Below are 23,148 nucleotides of genomic sequence, written 5' to 3'. Positions count from 1 at the left end.
CTTAGATACACCCTGTGATTAGTTTGTTTAGGTACACACTGTGATTAGTTTGTTTAGGTATACCCTGTGATTAGTTTGTTTAGGTACACTCTGTGATGAGTTTACTTAGATACACCCTGTGATTAGTTTGTTTAGGTACACTCTGTGATTAGTTTGTTTAGGTACACTCTGTGATTAGTTTGTTTAGGTACACTCTGTGATTAGTGTGTTTAGATACACCCTGTGATTAGTTTGTTTAGGTACACTCTGTGATTAGTTTGTTTAGGTACACTCTGTGATTAGTTTGTTTAGATACACCCTGTGATTAGTTTGTTTAGGTACACACTGTGATTAGTTTGTTTAGGTACACTCTGTGATTAGTTTGTTTAGGTACACTCTGTGATTAGTTTGTTTAGATACACCCTGTGATTAGTTTGTTTAGGTACACTCTGTGATTAGTTTGTTTAGGTACACTCTGTGATTAGTTTGTTTAGATACACCCTGTGATTAGTTTGTTTAGGTACACTCTGTGATTAGTTTGTTTAGCTACACTCTGTGATTAGTTTGTTTAGATACACCCTGTGATTAGTTTGTTTAGGTACACTCTGTGATTAGTTTGTTTAGGTACACTCTGTGATTAGTTTGTTTAGCTACACTCTGTGATTAGTTTGTTTAGATACACCCTGTGATTAGTTTGTTTATGTACACTCTGTGATTAGTTTGTTTAGGTACACTCTGTGATTAGTTTGTTTAGGTACACTCTGTGATTAGTTTGTTTAGATACACCCTGTGATTAGTTTGTTTAGGTACACCCTGTGATTAGTTTGTTTAGGTACACCCTGTGATTAATTTGTTTAGGTATACCCTGTGATTAGTTTGTTTAGGTACACTCTGTGATGAGTTTACTTAGATACACCCTGTGATTAGTTTGTTTAGGTACACCCTGTGATTAGTTTGTTTAGGTACACCCTGTGATTAGTTTGTTTAGGTACACCCTGTGATTAGTTTGTTTAGGTACACCCTGTGATTAGTTTGTTTAGATACACCCAGTTATTAGTTTGTTTAGGTACACCCTGTGTTTAGTTTGTTTAGATACAACCAGTGATTAGTTTGTTTAGGTACACCCTGGGATTAGTTTGTTTAGGTATACCCTGTGATTAGTTTGTTTAGGTATACCCTGTAATTAGTTTGTTTAGGTATACCCTGTAATTAGTTTGTTTAGGTACACCCAGTGATTAGTTTATTTAGATATACCTAAGTAGTGTACCTAAGTAGGTACACACAGTGATTAGTTGTTTAGGTACACCCAGTGATTAGTTTGTCTGATTACACCCAGTGATTAGTTTGTTTAAATATACTAAATGGTTAGCTTGCTTAGATACACCTCGTGATTAGTTTACTTTGATACACAAAATGATTAGTAAACTTAGGTACACCCAGTGATTAGTTTGGTTAATTACAGCCAATGATCAGTTTGTTTAATTACACCCAGTACATTACTTTAGTTAGGTAAACACAGTGATTACTTTACTTAGGCACACGCAGTGATTAGTTTACTTAGGCACACACAGTGATTAGTTTACTTAGGCACACACAGTGATTAGTTTACTTAGGCACACACAGTGATTAGTTTACTTAGGCACACACAGTGATTACTTTACTTAGGCACACACAGTGATTACTTTACTTAGGCACACACAGTGATTACTTTACTTAGGCACACACAGTGATTAGTTTACTTAGGCACACACAGTGATTAGTTTACTTAGGCACACACAGTGATTAGTTTACTTAGGCACACACAGTGATTAGTTTACTTAGGCACGCACAGTGATTACTTTACTTAGGCACACACAGTGATTAGTTTACTTAGGCACACACAGTGATTAGTTTACTTGGGTACACACAGTGATTAGTTTAATTAAACAAACTTATAACTGTGTGTACCTAAGTAGGTACACACAGTGATTAGATTTTTAGATACACCCAGTGATTAGTTTGTCTGATTACACCCAGTGATTAGTTTGGTTAATTACACCCAGTGATTAGTTTACTTAGATACACCCAGTGATTTTTAAAAAAAATTTTTTAGATACACCCATTGGTTAGTTTGGTTAAATATACCCAGTGATTTCTTTGTTTAATTCTACCCAGTGATTGACTTGTTTAAGCACACCCAGTGAATTCTCCAACACAGCACACCCTAAAGTCTTTTATTCTTTATTTAAAATACTTTGCACCCTATTCTCCATCTCCTTTACACACTCAGCATGCATACACACACATATTCAGACAGTAATTCACTCTCGCGCATTGAATATGCAGTGTTTGATATAAACTTCATCAGAATCTGTCGACAGTCGTGTTGACTCAGTCACACTCTGTGATAATGTGATGTTTCTGTTTAATGGAATAATTGAGGTTGTGTATGTTTTATTGACTCTGTGAACACCGACAGTGCAGCCAGACATCTACAGCCTCCTCTCTCTCCCTCTCTCTCTCTTTCTCTCTCTCTCCTACACACTCCAGCCCCCTCCCCAGACAGTTGAGCAATCAATAAGACTCGGTTTTGCCAAATTTAAATACAAATGAAGCATTGGTTTAACCGTGGACGTGCAATTTGAATATTAGAGAGGCGTCTGGGAGAAATTTGATTTATTTTCTACTATCTGATGGATTTTTCCGACAGCATCTCTTTCTCTCTCTCGCTCTCTCTTTGTGATGAGCACATATTTGAGTTGAGAATTGGAAACGGTGCAACCTTCTCCATCACGCCGCTGATTATACACAGTGATTAAGTGAGCTTCAGTACACAGTGGCGAGCTGACACAGAGCTCCTCAGGGTACACACATGAAAGAGAGGAAGAAATGAGCGTGCATGGCAGAGCACTACACGATATATCCGCGGCCTACCTTCAGTTTTGATCTAAAGGTAGAACTAATTTTGTTTCTTTAATGAAAAAAGGATTTGTGAAGTTTACAATGAAATTAAATTTGGCTAAGAAACAAATTACAAACTCAAGCCTTTATCAAAATGAGATATATTAGATTTTCAGCGCACACCTTAAGAGCACGTCTGTGGTTTGCACGTACTGACCATGTTCAGTGGCTTGTACTGTAAGTGCATATTTACTCCATGGGGTTGATTATTTGGACATTTTCTACAGCATTACAGTATATGCAGCATGTGCAAATAAATATTCAATTCAATTCAGTTCAATTTTATTTATATAGCGCTTTTAACAATGGTCATTGTCTCAAAGCAGCTTCACAAAAATGAACTAGAAATATCTAGTTGCTTATATTGTATTAATATTGTTTTATTGCATATCACGTCTTTAACCACACTTCTGTACCTGTATCCTCTTGTTTGTTTTTTTCTTTGCTCTTGTGAATACCACTCTTCAATTTAAATGCTAATAAGCGACCTCATTTGTAATTTTATAGTTTAGTTTTGGTTGGTTTGGTTACTATAGTTACCACAAATTACTTCAAGCCATGTGATAATGAATTATTTCTTCTTTCTATCCATGCATCTATTTAGGAACCTCTGTAGTCCATCTATGGACCATGGAGGCCAATGGTGATTACCATCGTATTTATACCCATTCTAACGACCGTGGTAGGACAAACTACAGGCAATTTGGTAACGCCAGGTAATCTAATCTGCATGTTTTTGGACTATGGAAGGAAACTGGAGGAAACCCACCAAGCACAGAGGGAACATGCAAACTCCATGCACACACACACCAAGGCGGGAATTGAACCCGGACCCTGGAGGTGCGAAGCGTCATGCTAACCACTACACCACTCTGCCATCTTTTTCTTCTCTAATGGTAATAAATGTATAAATGTGAGGCGGCCTAGGAAAACCTGGACGTCGCTGGAAAAGAGACAAAAAATAGAAACAAATTTTGAATTTTAAGCATTAAAAAAAATTAATATAATTTACTAAAGCTGTAAAAAAAAAAAATACTTTATTTACTAAAATCTAAACAGGTTTCCATGTTAGTTAATTAAAGAACAGGTTTAACAAACATGGATGCAAAATAAAATAACCGTAGGCTATGATTGACAGCTGGTTTATGGATAGATACAGTTTTCATGGTCACATCCATTATTTTAATATTTAATGTATTATATATTAAAATAAATCTAATGCAAACAATAAATAGCGGCGTCATTGGGTGGTGTCTCTCAGAGGTAGCGTCTGACCGGAATCTTTAATCGTAATTTGCTCTTTTTGTTCATTTTTGGAGATAAGCAGAGATGTTTTATATGTGTGTGTGCATGTGTGTTTGTATATGTATGCGTGTGCCTGAGGCTGTCTTCGCTCTCATTCACGACCTGATCGTCAGCCTTGGGCACCTTAAACAGAGAGCAAATGAAGGAGAACCCTGTGCAATCAAGCCCCCTTGCCACACACACACACACACACACACATCTCAACCCTATCACCTTTCTGAGACTCACTCTCATCCCATGTTTCTTCACTTTCTCTTCCTCTTTACTCCATTCCTTAATTTTCTCACGTGTGTCCTTCACGTCCCTCATGCTTCTCTCAAGTTTTTGCTACAGGCGCTCTGCAGCGCATGCTAATATTTAAACATCAGGATCTACATGGCATGTCCACTGTGAGTGTCGTCGTGATGTGAACGCTGTGTAAAGTGCCAGTTCACCGGTTTTCCTTCCTGACCACTGCACACCAGGAACATCTCACAAAGAGCTGCAGTTCTGGAGTTGCTCTGACTCTAAGTCCTTTAGCGTTCACAATTTGGACCTTGTCAAAGTCACTCAAATCCTTAAGCTTGCCCATTTTTTTCAACACATCAACTTCAAAAAAAAAAAAAAAAAAGATTTACTTGTTGCCTGTTACTGTATATCCCACCCTGGCCCGTGTAGTCCGATCCAGTAGAAGAGGTACAGTAGTGTAGATCAAATTGATGAAAAGGTTAATGCTGGCTGTGTCAGAAAGGTGCATCACCGTTTTGGTGGTAAAAGTGGGACCTACTCAATATTACTGTTTTTATTCCTACTTAGTTTTTATTTTTTGTGCCACATCAGGAACTCCCACATAAATTTTCCCCCCCATCACACTCTATTTCCTAGCAGCTTGACAAACTACAAACCACATCATATTTTTAATCACATCACCTATTCCTAAGATACCATACTCTATCCACAGTGGCGGCTGGTGCAAACAAAATTAAAATGAAACTTTTAATAATCGCCTGTAAATAGCCATAAGAAGTGGTGGAGAAGCACCGAGTGTAAGCCCGGACGCGATCACTTGATCGCTGCTTAATTAAAAGATCAGGTCGATCTGGTCCAAGCTTCTTTCCTTGTCCCTTCACCTTGCGAAGGGGTATTTTAGCAAAGAAATGACAGAATTTTCTCTCATATTTGGCTAGCTGGCTTCCACGTCAATCACTATTCAAGACATTTACTAGCAATCTGCTGACCGTTAATAAGACTTGTTGAGAATGGTCCAATCACATGAGCCCAAATATTTAAAAACAATATTGATTTGATAAGAACAAAAGTGGGAGGGTTTGGATGATTTGAAAAAATCCAATTAGAGCTCAGCCTCAAATTCAATTTTATTTGTGTAGTGCTTTTAACAATTGTCATTGTCGCAAAGCAGCGACAATTTACACAATCAAAAGAATTATTTAAGTTTGTATGAAATGTGAATGTGTATGAATCAAAATCACATGCTTTTCAAAAATTTACATGCCTACATAGACTCTCGTGTGCCCGTGTAATACAGTTTGGATATATATATTTTTTATTGTACATAAATTATATTAAGAAATACAGTGGAAAATTGTGACTAAATGACTTTATTTCATTATTTTAAAAAAATGTTATGATGTTAAATAATTACACGTTAAAGTAGAATTCTTCTATGCCTAACTCTAAGGCTTTAAGGGGAAGGCACCCCTTATTGACTGGCCGCCACTGTCTATCCATACTGCAAATTCATCAGAGCGGGGTCAGGGGTAACTCAGTGGTTAGGTCATCTAGCTGCGTTTCGAAAGGTCCCAGGCTCAAATCCCACAACTACCAAGTTGTCACAATTGTGCCCTTGAGCAAGGCCTTTAACCCTCAGATGTATAACAAGATAAAAATGTAAGTCGCTCTGAATAAGGGAGTCTGCCAAATGCCTAAATGTAAACAAATATGGAGGAGGTTATGATGATGTTTGTCAAACTAGGTTTGGGTTGGAAAGGAAATATTGGACAGTGTGAGAAAATATATTTAGTATTTATAATTTTCAACTATAAAGTTTCGGCTAGTTAGTTTTTAGGGGTGCCATTACTTTTGTTTTTGCTTAAATATTTGGGGCTTGTAGAAAAATATTGCATGTAAGTTGTAATCAGTGGCTTGCCTTTATATTTTTTATATTTCTGTCATGATTTAAAGGCATCAACATCCGCCGGACATCGATTGCTGCAATCGATTTAAACTCTTGGAAGACAGAACTCAGACTCTACAACCTCAGTGTGATCAAGCCTGGGAAAATAATAAGTGGGGAAAAAAAAAACCTCCATGTTTGTCTTTTGTCAGCAGCAGTCTAGCCAGCTAACCATGATGAGTGATAATAGTTGAAATGATTGTACATACTGTAGAGTGCAATATAATTACATATCATGAGTAATAATATTATACACATCTACTGCATTCAGTCCTGAGGCTGTGAGCGGCCATGTTTATTTGACATCATATGTTGAACTTGGACATGAGGAGACTTTCCAAGTCCTCTTTTGTTTTTCCTAGTTGGAGGTTGAGTTTTATAAATCTTCAGAATTTGACTGGAATTTCACACACTCACTCAAAGTCTCACTCCAAGCTTTGCTCTAGTGATGATTCTCGCTTCGGCCCATCTTTTTTTTCTGTCTTATGTTTTAAATGATTCTTGATTAAGAGTTTGTGACTGCTTGCTGCTTTTCAGGAAAATACAAAGGCTGTACTAAAAGTAATGCATAACTTTTTAATTAACTGACATAGGTTGTGAAATCTTGAATGCTCTTTAAGAAAAACATCAACTTTGTCACTGTTAATGGTCTCCCGCTGTGTTGTTTCTATTTAATGCTGGTTCCTCGTTCTTTACACTTTTTCATCCATCTGTGCAGATTGCTCCTGTCGAAGGTGTCGTCTCCGTGAACATTCTGTAGCACTGTGGGAGACCATCATCTGCGACAAAGAGGATTTTAAAAGAGGTTTCAAGAGTTGGCAAATGCAAGGCTTGTGTTTGAGACCATGTTGAGTAGTACCTTTGTATAGAAGAAGAGTTACTCTACCAACATTTAAGCAATTTAAACCACCGATGTCGGACAATAAAAAACAGTTCTGCCCACTTTCCGACTACTTTATATACAAACGTTGTACAGTAATGTCCAAATCTGAGTAGCCTCCCTGGCACTGCCATATTTTCTATCAAATTTAGTTGCTTTTATTTCCCAAACTGTAACCAATTTCGTTCTTGACCAGATTGGCCACAGATCCGGTCGCTTTTGCCGTATGTCCTCTCTTATCATGCACAACTTTTTGAATAGTTCTGAATCACGTTCACTCTTTGTTCCAACTCGGTGTCCGTAATGAAATCACAGATGTATTTGTTTAGGACACATTACCTGTTTAACCTAAACATTCCTAACAGATGTATAGTCACTTCAATAGTTTGTTTGTTCCAACTCCATTCTTTCAATCCTTGGACCATAAAGTGGTGCGATGAAGGAGTTGGATTCTTAGACCACTAATATAGTCCTGATGTCTTTTGACACATCCGAAGGCTCAATTATCAATCCATTACTCTCTTATCTGTGTGTGTGTGTGTGTGTGGTGGACCAGGCTCGATGCCCTTGCAGCAGCCCTGAACAGAGACTTCTACAGTAAAACCAGCGAGCCATGAAGTGAGTGAGAAAGAGTGAAAGATTGACAGGAAGTGGTGGAGAGGGTCTCCGAGAGAGACTCCTGTTCATGTTAATGAGAATAAAGCCACAGAGTCACAGGAGTGCAGCTGTCCGCCAGGTTGTTCGGAGCAATTCAGAGTCAATTGGGTGCGAAAGAAATAAATAAGTAGGTAATACAATTTATGGATGGCTGCCTTTGTCCTGAAGCCCTGATTACTGGGGTGGAGTGTCTCCTTCTGTGGACCTGCACAAGGCCCTCTGTGTCGACACACACACACACACACACACACACAGTAAATGTGAACTACATCCAATCTTTCTATTTATTCACTAATCCCGGCCTTGTGCCTGACGATGGTTTGGCGCCCCATACAGGGTGTACCCCACCATGTTCCCCTCACGGATTTAAAGCCCAGCGCTTTCATTAAAGAAACAAAGTGACACTGCAAAGATTCATAACGTCTCAAGAGATCCTGTGTGATGAACGACAACACTGAGGAATTGCTACTACTATTAATAATAATAATAATAATAATAATAATAATAACAATAATAATAGTAGTAACTTTAACCAGGCGTCTAAATCACACAGCGGACATGAAGAATTCCTTCACACAGGTGAAATAAATTGACTTCTGCTGACCCTGATCTTGAGTGGAGCACATTACATGCTTGGTGGGCAGCACGCTGGCGTACCTCGCTCATGACTGACACGCCGGATGCCTCACCGCCATGACTGCCTATCAATCAGCCCGCCTTTCCCTCAACTCAATTTCACCGATGATTGTGTTTGAACGGTTATTAAACCAAAACCGGAGCACGTGCCACTGTCATCAGGCGTGTGTGATGTGATGTGATAAGACATGATATAGTCATGGGAATCTCAGCAGTGGTAATAAATATTGGCACACATGGTAATGACAGTAGCTGTTACTTACAGTTCAGAGGGTAGGCACTTCCTAAATTTCTGAAATATCATTTAAACGTTTTGAATAGCGTCAAACTCTCTCTCTAACTATGGTCTACCCATCTCTGACTAGTGCGGTGGGGTGTTTACTCGCCTCTGACTAGCATTTATGGCACTTGGACGAGCATTTACCCACCTCTGACTAGCGTTTACCCGCCTCAGACTAGCATTTACCGGCCTCAGACTAGCATTCACCTGCCATTGACTGGTGTTTACCTGCCACTGACTAGTGTTTATCTGCCTCTGACTAGTGTTTACCCGCCTTTGACTAGCGTTTACCCGCCTCAGACTAGCATTTACTCGCCTCAGACTAGCATTTACCCGCCCTAGACTAGCATGCACCTGCCATTGACTAGTGTTTACCTGCCACTGACTAGTGTTTACCCGCCTCTGACTAGTGTTTACCCGCCTCAGCCTAGCGTTTACCCGCCTCAGACTAGCGTTAACCTGCCTCAGACTAGCATTCACTTGCCATTTACTAGTGTTTACTCTCCTCTGACTAGCGTTTAATCTCCTCAGACTAGCGTTTACCCGCCTCAGACTAGCATTTACTCGCCTCAGACTAGCGTTTACCCGCCCTAGACTAGCATTCACCTGCCATTGACTAGTGTTTACCTGCCACTGATATTACTATTATATCAGCCAAAATATAACTATTACAAAACATTAACGCATTAACACTGATCACCAATTATATACCAGTGACAGGGTCATGGTCACCTAAAGCCCACCAAGGCCCACTGGGGGCAAAGGCCGGCCCATGTGGACTGATCCAACGTAACACAAATCTGTGCAAATTTTCTGCAATACAATGCTGGTCAGAATAGAAAGGCACCAGACCACTGTACACGGAGCCCAACAAGCTAAGATCCAGTTTACTGTATGAACTCCCTAGATTATAATCTGAGTAAGCACCGATATGATCTGACAGACAAATTAGTCTAATCCACAGACCCCCACTACACAATCCACAGAACCCAAAGGTTCCACTGTCAATCTCCTGGTACCTGACACCACAGCACACCGCAGATGTATTGTGGATCCAGGCTCCAAGAGGCCACAAAGAGAACCTATACAATACTATGCATTGTAATGTTAAATAAAACTTCTTGTGTTTTTTTTTTTTTTTTGGTGTTAAAATTAATTCTCCAGTCTGTAAAGCACTTTGCATTACATTTACGTCACCAAAAATATCTGAAATGGTGTTTATTTCATACCTCTTTTTTATGCATTTGTGTATTAGATCGGCCCTTTGGGTATATGGGGTGCCCTGGGACTCTTAATTATCTACATACCCTTTGCGCAAATTAATCCTCCCTTCTGAGAATTCTCCCTCATCTGTTTCAGTTATCTGTTGGTTTCTGTTTGTGCATTTATACAAACCCTTTTATTGTATGTCTAGGCAAACGATCTTAATGAGGATGCGCATGTGTTATTTTCGGATCAGGTGTGTGGGGGGGGTTTAAATTGTCTTCAAAAAGCCCTAATCATCAAATGGTACACTGGAAACTGTAAGAAAGGGTCTGCTTGACTCTTGAAACGTTTACTACTTGAAACTCTTTCCTAAAATGTTATCTTTTTATCTTTGGGTACATTTCTAAAAATAAATATTTGGGAGTGTCCCTCTCGCTCACCTTTTTGGACTCGACTTTTACAGGACTTATTTGTTTGAATATTTGTTGGGTATTAATACTGTACAATGTTTGACTCCATGCCACTTTGTCTTGAATGACTTCTGGTATCTCACCTTGTCCATCAAACAAAGAAGTTCACTGTTAGTGAACCGATGGAGTCCCCCTCAATTTAATTCAATTCAATTTTTTTTTATTTGTATAGCGCTTTTAATAATTGTCATTGTGGCAAAGCAGCTTTACATAATCAATAAAATAAAAGAAGACACAATAAATAGATAAACATGGGCTTTGTACTTGTTGGAACTCTTAACTTCTCGTATACATGGATCTAGCATAACAAACTGTTACTGTGTGGCATGCTGCTTTTAATGTCGTCAGCTTTTTTAAAGTCATTGTAAATTAATTTTTTTTAATATATTAATTAATTTATTCTTTTTTCTCTTCTTTATGGATCTTTGCATCGCTATTTCTAAACAGTACTTGTCAGATTCTGATATAGAAGCATAAAACACTCGATAATGTGCTGTCCTTCAACTGCTGTCATTTTTTTGTTTTTTTTTCTAATGGCATGCCCTAAGTGTTTCATTCCATCCTTATTTATCAGATACTATAAATCAAACAGCCTTTGGACACAAATAAAGCCAAGTAACATCTGTGACCCATAAATACTGCTAAAGGTTGTGCAGAGGGTCAGCCATGTTTGAAATGTTTCTCCGTTTTTGCAGTATCAGCGTGTGAAACGAAGAGAGCGCAAATCTATATATCTGATCCCAGATCAGCAGAGCCTACAGACCTTCGGCGGCAATATCGGGCCTGAGCTGCTCTCAGATTTGCCGTGGTCACGCTTAGTGGACGGAGTGTGTGATATGTGGCTATATGGTATATCGATCGCAGTGGGAGTCAGTGGAGGTTAATAGAGAGCTGTGTGTGTTGGTGGTGTGATGGAGAGTTATGGCTTTTTCAAGCTACAAGGGGGGGAATGATTGGCAGCTCCGTTCAGGATGTAATTTTAATGGGTAATATTAAACAGCGGAGCAGCGGAGGGAAATAAAATTGCTCTGTGAGGTCTGACCAGGAAACTCCTTTCAGAACATTCTACTGGGGAATAAACGTGGTAAAAAGATAAAAGAAGAGAGAAAGGACGAGGAAGAAGAGAAAGACGTGACGGTCTGCTTGTCGTTCCTTCTTCAAGAAACACTAGCCACTCCATTTTTACATAAAAGACCTTTTGTGTTTTTTTGTTTGTGATTGAGGGCGCCCTAAGGGGAGCTCTCTGTGGGGTGTGTGTGTGTATGTGGACAGGACACCGGTAATTCACAATAAATAGAAAAAAAAAAAATCCAATCCAATCATTCCGGTCGCTCAAAGCACTGAGCCCACAAAAGCCGTACGTACCGGGAGCAAACCTGACACGTTCACAGTCGATTAAAGACAATGGGTGCAAACTGAAGATAAAGATTCACTCAGAATAACATAATAACACACACTCTCTCTCACACACACACACACACACACACACACACACATACTCATCCTGTAATTCCCTTCAATCCCCACTGCAACATTGATAAGCTCATGTCATTTTATTTCTCTCGCTCTAACCTACATTCGCGGGTGTAATCAAAATCAATAACGGCCCCGAGGCCTGCGAAAGAAAAGCGAGCTAATAAGCTCATGTTAATGAGGCTGGCAGAAAGGTCAAGTCTAAACAAAAGAACCCCCTCAACCCCCCCAACTCCCCCAGCCACCCCCCAACATGCAAACACTTTCTTATTATAAAATATTTAAGCATGATTACTGTTACAGGAGCAGGTAATTAAGCTGTCGCTGGAACGCTGCCTGATTGGGTCACTTGAATGAAGCCCCCCTCAGCTGCCTATAATGTGCCCCCATTGTGGCAAAAACAATAAAATCCTTTCACCTTTGCCTTTTTTTGGGTTTTGTTTCTAGTGGCACACTTTTGCTGAATGACTTGGAATTTCTGACCTGCAACAAGGAAAAAAAAACCAGCCTCTTAATTGGGAATTTCTCAAGAAATCAGGACAGTATGGGCAAATCCCAAATTTACTAAAATAGCACTCATTTTCTTTTAAAAACTTTTAATCATTGAGAAACATTGGCTATTTCACATTTCCCCCAAAGTGCAGCAATTTTATTGTCTCATTAGAGTAAAAAATCTGATTTGACTCACTTCAGGCTTGTAAATGAAAATTCTAATTTTATTTGTGTGTGTATGTTACAAATAAAATTTTAAGTGGTTCAAATCTAATTTTTTCAAGTTTCTGAACACACAATTGTGATATTTTTAGATCAGATCTGAGCCACTGTCATACGTGGTGCTGGATCTAGCCAATATGTGGTCATGTGACTTGAAGGCAGATCGGAATTCTCATCACGTGCAACTTTGTGCTCCTGCTCACGCTGACGTCATCTGTTACAGTATCTTCAACAGTGCGGAGATTTATCAATGTATATATGGCAGCTTTATACACACACACATTATATATATGTATACACTACCGTTCAAAAGTTTGGGGTTACTTGCAAATTTCTTTGTTTTTGTTTAGTGATTTATTTTCTACATTCTACAACAATACTGGGGATTTCAAAACTATTAGGTCAGCAAGAGTTAAAGTCAACAGTTAGTTGTGATTTTAAGACACAGAGGTCCGCCTTTCTGTAATAGTTCTTGCAAGAACAGTATTGTCAAGTGCATTTCCAAATCCGTCAAGCACCATAATGAATGCGTAAATATTTTTACCCAGTTTTAACCCAGATGGTGCAAGCAAAGACATATCAATGCGTACCATTTTAGAGGAAAGATGCTTCGTCATGGCGTGCAAATCAGAACTGAATTTAAGAATGTGGCTTTTTTCTCATTTTGCCGTTATCCACCCACTTAACATCCACCCTTTTCTTTTACCCGATATATTTTTATAATATGCCTTAAAGATCTTATTTTATGACAGAAGTTACACACAAGCTGTTTGTAGATCCGTATGAACATCTAAAAATGACCTAAGAAGTGAATTTTATGTAACATGTCCACTTTAAATTAAAAACAGATATTGTACATTAGACATTAAAAGGCCATTTTGTTTGTGTGTTTGCTTATGAAACAGAAGGTTAGAGACGAAACTGAGTGACAGGTAGGAGTGTTTGAGATATCCTCTATGCCAAATCGACACAAACTTGACAAGAGCTTAAATAACTTCTAACGAAATATGAAGAACATCAAAAGCCTTTCACTGACTCGTATAAAAGGAGAAGCTGGCCTCCAGAAGATGTTGTGTAAAGATAGTGAGTCATGGTCTCACTCTGTCTGATGAAGGAGCAGGGGTACTGTAGCTCAGAGGTTCGACTATGGATCTGAAGGTCCCAGGTTCAAGCACCACCAAGCTACCATTATTAGCCCTTTGAGTAAAGCCCTTAAACCTCAACTGCTCAGGTGTATAGTGAGATAATTATTTAAGTCGCTCTGGATCAGGGCATATGCTGTAAATATAAAATACAAGTGACAAAGACAAATAATGTCAGACATTTTTTTCATTAACAAATTAATGGTGAGAAGAAAGAATAGTGTGAGGGATATCACACAGGAAAAAAACACCAATGAAGCTTGTTTTACCTAAAAAAATAATAATAATAATAATAAGTTAACGAACTAAGTGCACCAAATGATCTGACTCCAGGGGGCAGGACATTTATATTTTAAAAGTGGATGTACTCTAATTCGACAAGTATGAAAAGGTTACTACTGTAGGTACTGTATCAGAGCTGTCATTTATTCTGCTTTTTTGTTTGTTTTATTTGTTTGTATATGGCATTGTCATTTAAATTCTCTGTTATAAAAGCTAAATTCCTGTTATCATGACACATAACATTCAAACTTTAAGTAACAGTATTACTGGTTATGCGTCATGTTCACACCCAACCAGAAATCATTTTAATTTGTTGATGAAAATAAGAATTTAATCCGAGGCGAGTTCTTAGTTTTCCATAGGAAATAATGTAAATGTAGATAATCCATTCCAGCCAAAAATATAACTAATTTTACTATTTTTAATCACTATAATCATATTTGTTTGATTATAAAGACAACATTTTAAAAAAGACACGTAAATCATGAAATAAATGGACATTAAACCTCACTTAACCTTATTTAATGATTCCTCTTTAAAAACAAAAATGAAAGTGCTTCCATTTTCTTCTTGCTACCGTCATTGCTAACATTCTCTGGAGCCATGGTGCTATGTCTTTACTAAATCTTGCACAAACTCAGTGCAATAGATATAAATATATACATTCTTATACAAAGCCGATCTCCTGAGACTTGTTCCTGTAAAACAGATGTATGTTACAGAATTGGACAGATGTGTGAATGGTATAGAAAAGTGTAAGGAAGGTGCAGGTGCAGATGACATCTGAAACGTCTCAAATGCGGTGGCAGTGGAGTGATTTTAAAAATACCATGTAAGAGAGAAAACCATTTCTCAGTCCAGGAGTTTGGGAAAAAAATAGTTTACATATGGATGGGTTTGCGTAAAAAAAAAAAAAACAACACATCTAACCCCTTCCTGGAGCTGGCCTGGATTTAATGTCCTGATATCTCAGAAAAAGAGACAAAAGCTCTCAGGCACGTGAGGCCCACGGTCACGCTCATACATTAAAAATTCTGTCCCTTTTGTCCCATCGTTTCCATGACAAATCTGTCTCGCAAAGTCCCGCAAATCTTTTCGTTAAAATTGCATTCAACAAACTCGTCCCAGAGGAAAAATCTGACGATTCATAGCACCACTTAAAGCGCAGTCGGATGCTCTTAGTGTTCATAAATGTGTAACGATGAGCACTGAGGAGACGCCGAGGCGAGTTAGATGCAAAGTTGAGACCGAGCTGCTTACTGAAGAGACGGGAAATAAATAAAAAAAACTGAGAGCGGAGCAGAAAAAGGTAAAGGAAGCAGGCACTCTGCCTCTCCAGAGACTCTCCACTAGCACACTGTACTCTCAAGGCTCTTTTGTAAAGCTTCATTTTTCTCATCCTGAAAGGTTCGTCACTCCTGCTCACACTCGCACGCACACACGCGCACACACACACCATGCAAGGTCATTCTTTCTTCACCAGGACAGCAACACAGAAGTTCATTATCAAGTCGATCTCAGGAGGAAGAATGTGTGTGGACTATAACCTTGGCTCCGGGCGCACACTGTTACACACACACACACACACAATCCCTGAGAAATACCACAGATATACATCATTTGTATCCACAACAATGCTTGAATAAACAGCACAATTAAACAAACAAATATACTGAACACAAATGGAGGTGTAACACATCTACTGTAGGTAGGATATAGATATACTTCATTCTAGATAGTACTAAGTGTAAAAGAAAAAAGAGAATAATGTGTGTTTAGAGATGTATTTACTCACCAGCTACATTATTAGGTACTATGATGGACCCCTTTTACCCTTATAACTGCCTTAATTCCTAACAATGGAAACATTTCGGTCCATATTGACATGACATCATCACACATTTGCTGTAGATTTGTCAGATATACATTTATAAGGCGAATCTACAGTTCCACCACATCTCAACTGTGCTTTATTGGACTGAGATCTGGTGACTGTGGAGGCCGCTTGAATACATTGACCTCACCGCCACTTTGAGATGATTTTAGCTTTGTGACATGGCGCTTCATCCTGCAGACATAAAAGGATTGAATACCGGTCAGCAACAATATTCAGGGAGGCTGTGGCATTTAAACCATGCTCAATTGGTACTAAGAGACCCAAAGTGTTCCGGGGAAAAATCTCCCACACCACCATTAGGAGGGTGGGTAAGTCTGGAGAAGGTCTGCGAGATGGGCAGGGGTGAGAGCGCGAAAGAGCTTTGAATGATATTTTGTACAAAGTGGGCGTTCAAGTCAATACGGGATATGTGATGAAATTTCTGGTAAAAGAAGGCGTAAAAGACATTTACAGGAGACTTCAAGCGCAGTAGATGCACTAAATGTGCAAATGTTTTAAAGAAGGCCGTACGTCCGTGAATGCAGTCGTTGCCGTAAAACTTTCAGCGAGTGGAACGCCTGATCCTTGAAAATCAATGGATAACTTGTGGAAAAGACCACTTTTGCACATTAAAGGAACTCGGCTGAGAGTTATTGTCACATCCCCTTTACAAATGTATAAAACTTTGTACCTTGATGGTGTCTAAGCACTAGTGAAACACTGGGATAAGTGCATTAGTGTAGCTGGGAATTATATAGAGAAATAAAGGGAGTTTCTACTCTCGTAACAAGTCCCGAATTACGAATAACACCAGTTAATTCAAACACAATGTTCTGTGGCTTTAGATAACACCCACGGTACACTGTTTTTGTCAGAAGAATGCAGAAACGTTTGCACTCGACTGTACTAGCGTAAACAAAAACAATAAATTGTCAATAATTTCAGTGTTACCTATCGTATCTAACATGCTTTCATCAATAAAACATACTTAAAAAAAAGGGACAGGGAGAAAGAGACAGAAGGAAACTCAGACATAGAGACAAAGAGGGAGAGAGATGTTTTGACCGTAATGCACAGGTGCTGAGTGGGGTTTAACAGATGACTTTCCGTGCCCGAGTGAGGCAATGAGACTTTGATTTATGCCTTATTTAACCTCATTCAATTATTGCTACACACTCAAAACCTTACGCCCCTGATTACATTAGGAACAATTAAAATAAATGTCTTAGGCATATTTAGCAGGTCAATTAAAAGATCCTTTTGGGTGAACGGAGGGATAAAATGATTTCTTATACTTTGCCGAAGACAAATGGGAATCAGAGCCATTAAGCCGAGGAGAGTTCCTCATGAGCAGGAGCTCCTTTCAAGACAAATGCATTATTTTCCAACTGTTGATCCTAATGAATAATTATTCCACTATGGCTTCCTAGCTAAAGGCTCTGCATGGGAGAAAGATGGAAAGAGAGAGAGAGAGAGGAAGTGAGGCAGCAGAAAGAGAGAAAAGTCTGCAGTTTATAAATAATTTGGAGAAGTCGGTGGATGGTGTAGGGCATTGATGAATAGAGCTATCAGACTAACGGAGCCCATAGAAGAGGCTGCCATCTGGCTCCCCATTAAAATAATGAAGTGCGTGTCGCCCAAACTGTGCTGAAGCAGATCGGAACTAGATAGGGTTTCTGGAAAAGTGGTTTGCAATCAGAGCAGCTCCCGGCACGACCCGGAGTCAGACACGCTTCACAGCTGATTGGTCAGGGAGCTGCAGCGAACTCCGCCCATCAGGCCATCTTAATAACTTTGCCTAGGCTTGGATGAGACAGTGAGGAGGGTTGGACTATGAATGAAAGGTTAAGAGTGGAAATTAAATTTAAATTATGACGTATAGGTGCTTGTTCCATTTTGTACTTCCTCGTCAGCCTACGAGTCCTGGATTTACATTTAGGCATTTGGCAGACGTCCTTATCCAAAGCGACGTACATTTTTATCTCATTATACATCTGAGCAGTTGACGGTTAAGGGCCTTGTTTAAGGGCCCAACAGGGACAACTTAGTGGTCATGGGATTTGAATCTGGAACTTACCGAACCATAGTACAATGCCTTAGTACCAATGCCTTTCAGCCAGCTAGCTGAAATAAAGCCTTGGCCTTAGAGAGAGTTTGCAGTTTGATGGTTTTCCTAAGTGGGACTCAATCTTAGGCCTGTCCTGGAATGCCTCAGAACCCTGTCCTAACTTAAACACTAGGGTCTTTGACTTCTCTTGGATCTTACACTGATGGTCTAGGTTATAGACAAAAACACCATTTTAGGTTTTGTTAGCATTAATAGACCTAGTCAATTTTTATGAATTCATTTTTCTTTTCTTGGCAGGGTAATGAAGACAACAGGCATAAAAAAAGTTTAGCTCATATATAGAGCTACAGTACAGATTCCACCTTCTCATATGGATCATTAGATGTTTTCCAAATCAAATGTGAGAAACAATCTTATCAGGAGGGGTTGAGTTTGTTCCCTAAACTTGTTTTTCCCATTCTGCTGCTATTTGTCTCGCACTTTACAAATGCCTTTATTCTCAAAACTACTGAACGGTCACACATATTTGTCGTTTAACAGAAATCGCTTTTTACATTTATCAGATGTATGTCCATTTAGATGTTTACAAGATATATTCACTTGATTAATTTAGGCCTTTTTATTACAAGTACACTGCTGTTACAAAATCTGTTTCTATATGGCGCTGACTGATGATATTTTATATGTATATTTTATCCATACATATCCAGATCTATATTGCATTGACAATGTAAACACTTGATGAGAGAAGAGGAACGATATTTCAAATCCTCTGTATGTTTGCACATATGGTGACGTTGGCAATTAAAAAACCTCAAAACTTTGAACCTCGAACGTTTCTCTGATGTGCTTGATATGGCTCTACCAGGAGCCGACCAAGGAGCATCCACACTAAACACAGTAGCAGCTTTTCTCCAAGGCTCTCCATGATTGTTAAACTTCTAGCTAGACAACTGCCTGAAGCAGCTCTACAGAAGCTTACACCCTTTTAAGGTTCCCAAACCTCTTCAGTTGGTTAGGTTTCAATTCAATCTCCCCGATTGCTAAGCTCCTTGTCTTGGAGGCCCCAACTACTCTGCTAAGCAACCTCATTTCCATTACCTGTACTTGTACCGTTACTCTTTCAGGCACTACATAAAGCTGAGGGGCAGTAGCAGTAGATGGAATGGTAAACACAAAGCTTTATCAACAGACTAAGAGACTCAGTTTGCTCAGTTTTAGGGCCTTTATTTATTTCTATGCTGCAGGTAAATTTTTCACTTTGGCTAGATTGAGGAAAACAGCTATGTCTATTCTGTATTCTTTACTTTTCATTAAATTCCAGGAGCAATTAATACAGGTACAGTACATGCATTCATAGTCTCTAGAATGGACTAGTTGTCTGTCCTGGTGGTTTCCTGAAAAGAGTAGGACCACCAAGAGTAGGATGCTCAACCCCATGCCAAGTAAAGATTATTAGATAATGTAACAGCATTGGTATCATCTAATAGCACTAAGATCATATCATGCAAGTCCTTTTTCGTACTGTAACATTTAAAGCTCTAAATGGTTTGCGTCCCCTGCTGATCTTCTGAATATGTTGCGTCCCCTGCTGATCTTCTGAAGCAGTAAAATCTTGAGCTCTTTCCTCAGGTGATGCTAACTATTGGATCAGTCTTGAGGGTCAGTCGCAGCTTAGACAGTGAAATGTTCATCCAAATGTTCTAAACACTGGATTATTGTTTTAGAGAAGATTTAAGCTAGGGCCGAATAAAGCTGGATTATTCAGAAATCTAATATGTACATTTTAAGACATTGTTGTCTATATATTTTCAAAATGAAAAAAAAAAATGTGGATGTGTTTGAAACTAAAAAAAAGCATGCGTATTTATCTATGTAATAAATAAATAAATAAATGGCCAAAACTACTGGTGCTAAAAAAGTGTCTCACATTTTCAGATAGGATCATGCAACACCATTTTTCTCCCAAACCATGCTTTTTTTTTCTGTAAATATGCATACACGTTTATATTTTTATCAGATAAAAAGAAATGAATTTGCTAAATACAATTTCATTCCCTTTTATGTTTTAGTGTCATATGTTTATGTTTTAGTGCCTTTTAATAAAAACATAAGCCTAAAAAAGTGTATTGGTCTAAAATGCTAAATTGTTGACATATTGCAAAGTGAATTCGACATGGTTACGGACACGACAGATATTTTGCTTTTTAAGCTTTTACCAAAAACCAATTTAAGCAACAATTTTTACAGGTCATATGCTTCTAGAATCAATACTAACAAAGACAGTATAACTCTGAAAAATTACAATTTCTTGGGACACATATAAAATCAGCTCTCCAAAACAGCTGGTCACTTCTATGCTGCATAAACTTCAGAAGTAGCTTCTTTGGCCACACAAATTTTCTGTATTATACGTATTATATATATACATATACACAGCACCAGTACTGTGTTTTGGCCGAAAGTAATAACAATTTTGACGCTTTCTTTAATAATGTGTTTGCGTGCCAGCGAAGCATCTCAGCTACTCTGCACGGAAGCAGGCAAATTGTAAATTCCCCCAGAGCCACAAGATTTAGCCATTAAAGTGTAATAAGAAAAAAGAGGACGTCCAATTCCCATCATGCTGAGTTGCAGATTGAAGGCAGAAGAGTCTCTGAGGGTCAGACACCTGGGAGTGTAATCCCCCCTGCGAGTTCTCGCCATTGATTAGAGCCTGGAGAAATACACTGCGGATTCGACACTCACACTGCAACAATCAGCAAAGCTATCAGAGAACGAGAGAAAGACTTATTGTCCTTTATCAGGAGCGAAGGGGAAACCTGTCTTAAAATCAATCACATAACACCACACCACGCTCCTCTACACTTCTCCACGCTGACCTCAGTTTCTCAAGGTAGTGTGTACATGAAGAATTTCCCTGCTAGACTTTAGCATATGCGATTTGTATAGGAACTCTTTTAAGCTGCCACACACTCCACTATTGCTCAGGGTGTGGAAATGTCTTCTAAAGGATGTGAAACGAATATGTTACACCTGAGGTGTTTTAAAGAGATACGAACTTACACTATTTTTAAATAAGAAAAAAAAAAAAACAATCTTTTTAGAAAGTTTTCACATAACATCTGGTTAACACACTAGAGGTGTGTCTGTCTGTGTGTGTGTGAGAAAACAAATCCAACAAAATTCATGCTAGGGGAGAATATTCCTCTTATTCAGTTAAATAAAGATGATTGTTATGACAGCGGTTTAATCCAGGTCGTTACATATTGCATATTTTGTGAAACAGAACCACCAAAACTTGTTAGAAGATACTGTATGCAGGTGCAAACAAAAATAACTGTACGTGTGGTTGAGACACTTTAGTTAAGACCTGTTATAAACTGAGTTTGAGGAACTGTTCTTCTTTTATACTGTACTGTATGTGACATCTGTGAAAACCCAGCTAAAGTTGGGTTTTTACAGGCAGGGTCACATACTGTATATCGACTGTAAATCCTTAAAACTGTCATACTTATGCCATACCGTTACCCTTTTATAGTTTTAGATTTTAAAAAATATATTTCTCAGTATACAAGTGCAACTTCTCTTGCATATTCCATGTTATTTATAGCGTTTATCTATTATCTATATATATCTATTTGGACAAGATGCCAGTTCAACACAGGGCACACACATACACATTTACACATTACAGGCAATTTGGGATCGCCACTCAGCCTAATCTGCATTCTTGCGATGTGAAAGGAAACCGGAGATCCTGGAGGAAAACCCACCAAGGACAGGGAGAACATGCAAACTTCACATCCAGACTCCAGAGGCGCAAGGCAACAGTGCTAACCACTACACCATCATACTGCTGCTAGATTTGTACAGATTTTGTTTCTTACTTTATTCGTTTTTTTTTTTTTGAAAATTCTATCTAAAGTTTAATTACATTCTCTAGTAAAATCTTTGTATTTTATTCCATCTTTCCTTTTCAGATCTCTGACAGTTATACAGTATGAATATTTTACTCCATGTCATACTGCGTGTGCTTGTGTGACATGACAAATAAAAATATTGAATTTGAATCTCTCTCAACAGGGGGAATTTCCTATTTTACAGGTGCTCCTTTGTGATTTACTTCAATCCAGATCAGCCATCGTCCTCAAATGTGTTTTTATTTTTTCAAAAATGACAGGATGAATCAACCACTGTTTTCTGCCACGCTGAGCGGTCTGATCTAGAGGGTCTATTAGTACAGTTCTGAGACTCAGCAGAGATGTTCTACACATACCATGCCTCACAGTTGGAAAGAAACAGAATGTCTGACTGCTGCAACATATATTTAGTCTTGTAGCGCCCATAACACTTTTCAGACCCAAGAGGTGCTGAACTACATTCTTAAACCTTGACTATACTGTACAATGCTGTATAGGAGTCATGTCCACTGGATTACCATACAAGGAGTTTCTTCAGTCTCTAAAGAATGTCTAAGAAGAACTCTGAAAGCTAAAGTAGCTGCTAGGATAAGAATTGAAAAGTTGAAAACTAACAAAAAAATGTCTAGTAGTGTTTGTTTTATGATACTTTCCCTAAACTATGTTAACTTTCCAATGCTACCCACTTTTCTTCATATGGCAATACTGGTTATGGGTCAAAACCTTTATTTCTCATGATTTCCACATGTTCTATGTGAATGGCTCATCCTCTTTGATGTATTGATGAAGGTACATTATTAGGGCATTTGAGTTTGCACTGAAAAAAAACCCTTTTCCTGTAAAAAATTAGTGTGTGTGTTTGTTTGTTTCTCGTCCATTCAGCCATGCTGATCTGCAATCGTGTCAAAAGTTCAGCGGATAGATCTAGCGGTTCACTCCTGGTTTCAATTATTGATCAATTTTAAACATACAGGAAATTTTAAACTTCCCCTAAACTACTGAGAATCTTCATTGCTACGTAAAAAAGATTACAGAGGAAGGAAGAAAAAAAAAACTATTACGAAAAATAAGATCCTAAAGGCTGGTTAAGGAGTCGATATAACAGCTAGTATAAAGATAAAGCATTCTTTATATTCACATACAC

This window comes from Clarias gariepinus, chromosome 12 (assembly GCF_024256425.1).
Source record: "Clarias gariepinus isolate MV-2021 ecotype Netherlands chromosome 12, CGAR_prim_01v2, whole genome shotgun sequence".
Taxonomy (NCBI): Eukaryota; Metazoa; Chordata; class Actinopteri; order Siluriformes; family Clariidae; genus Clarias; species Clarias gariepinus.
The sequence above is the reverse complement of the archived record's forward strand: the minus strand, read 5'-3'. Positions refer to the sequence as shown.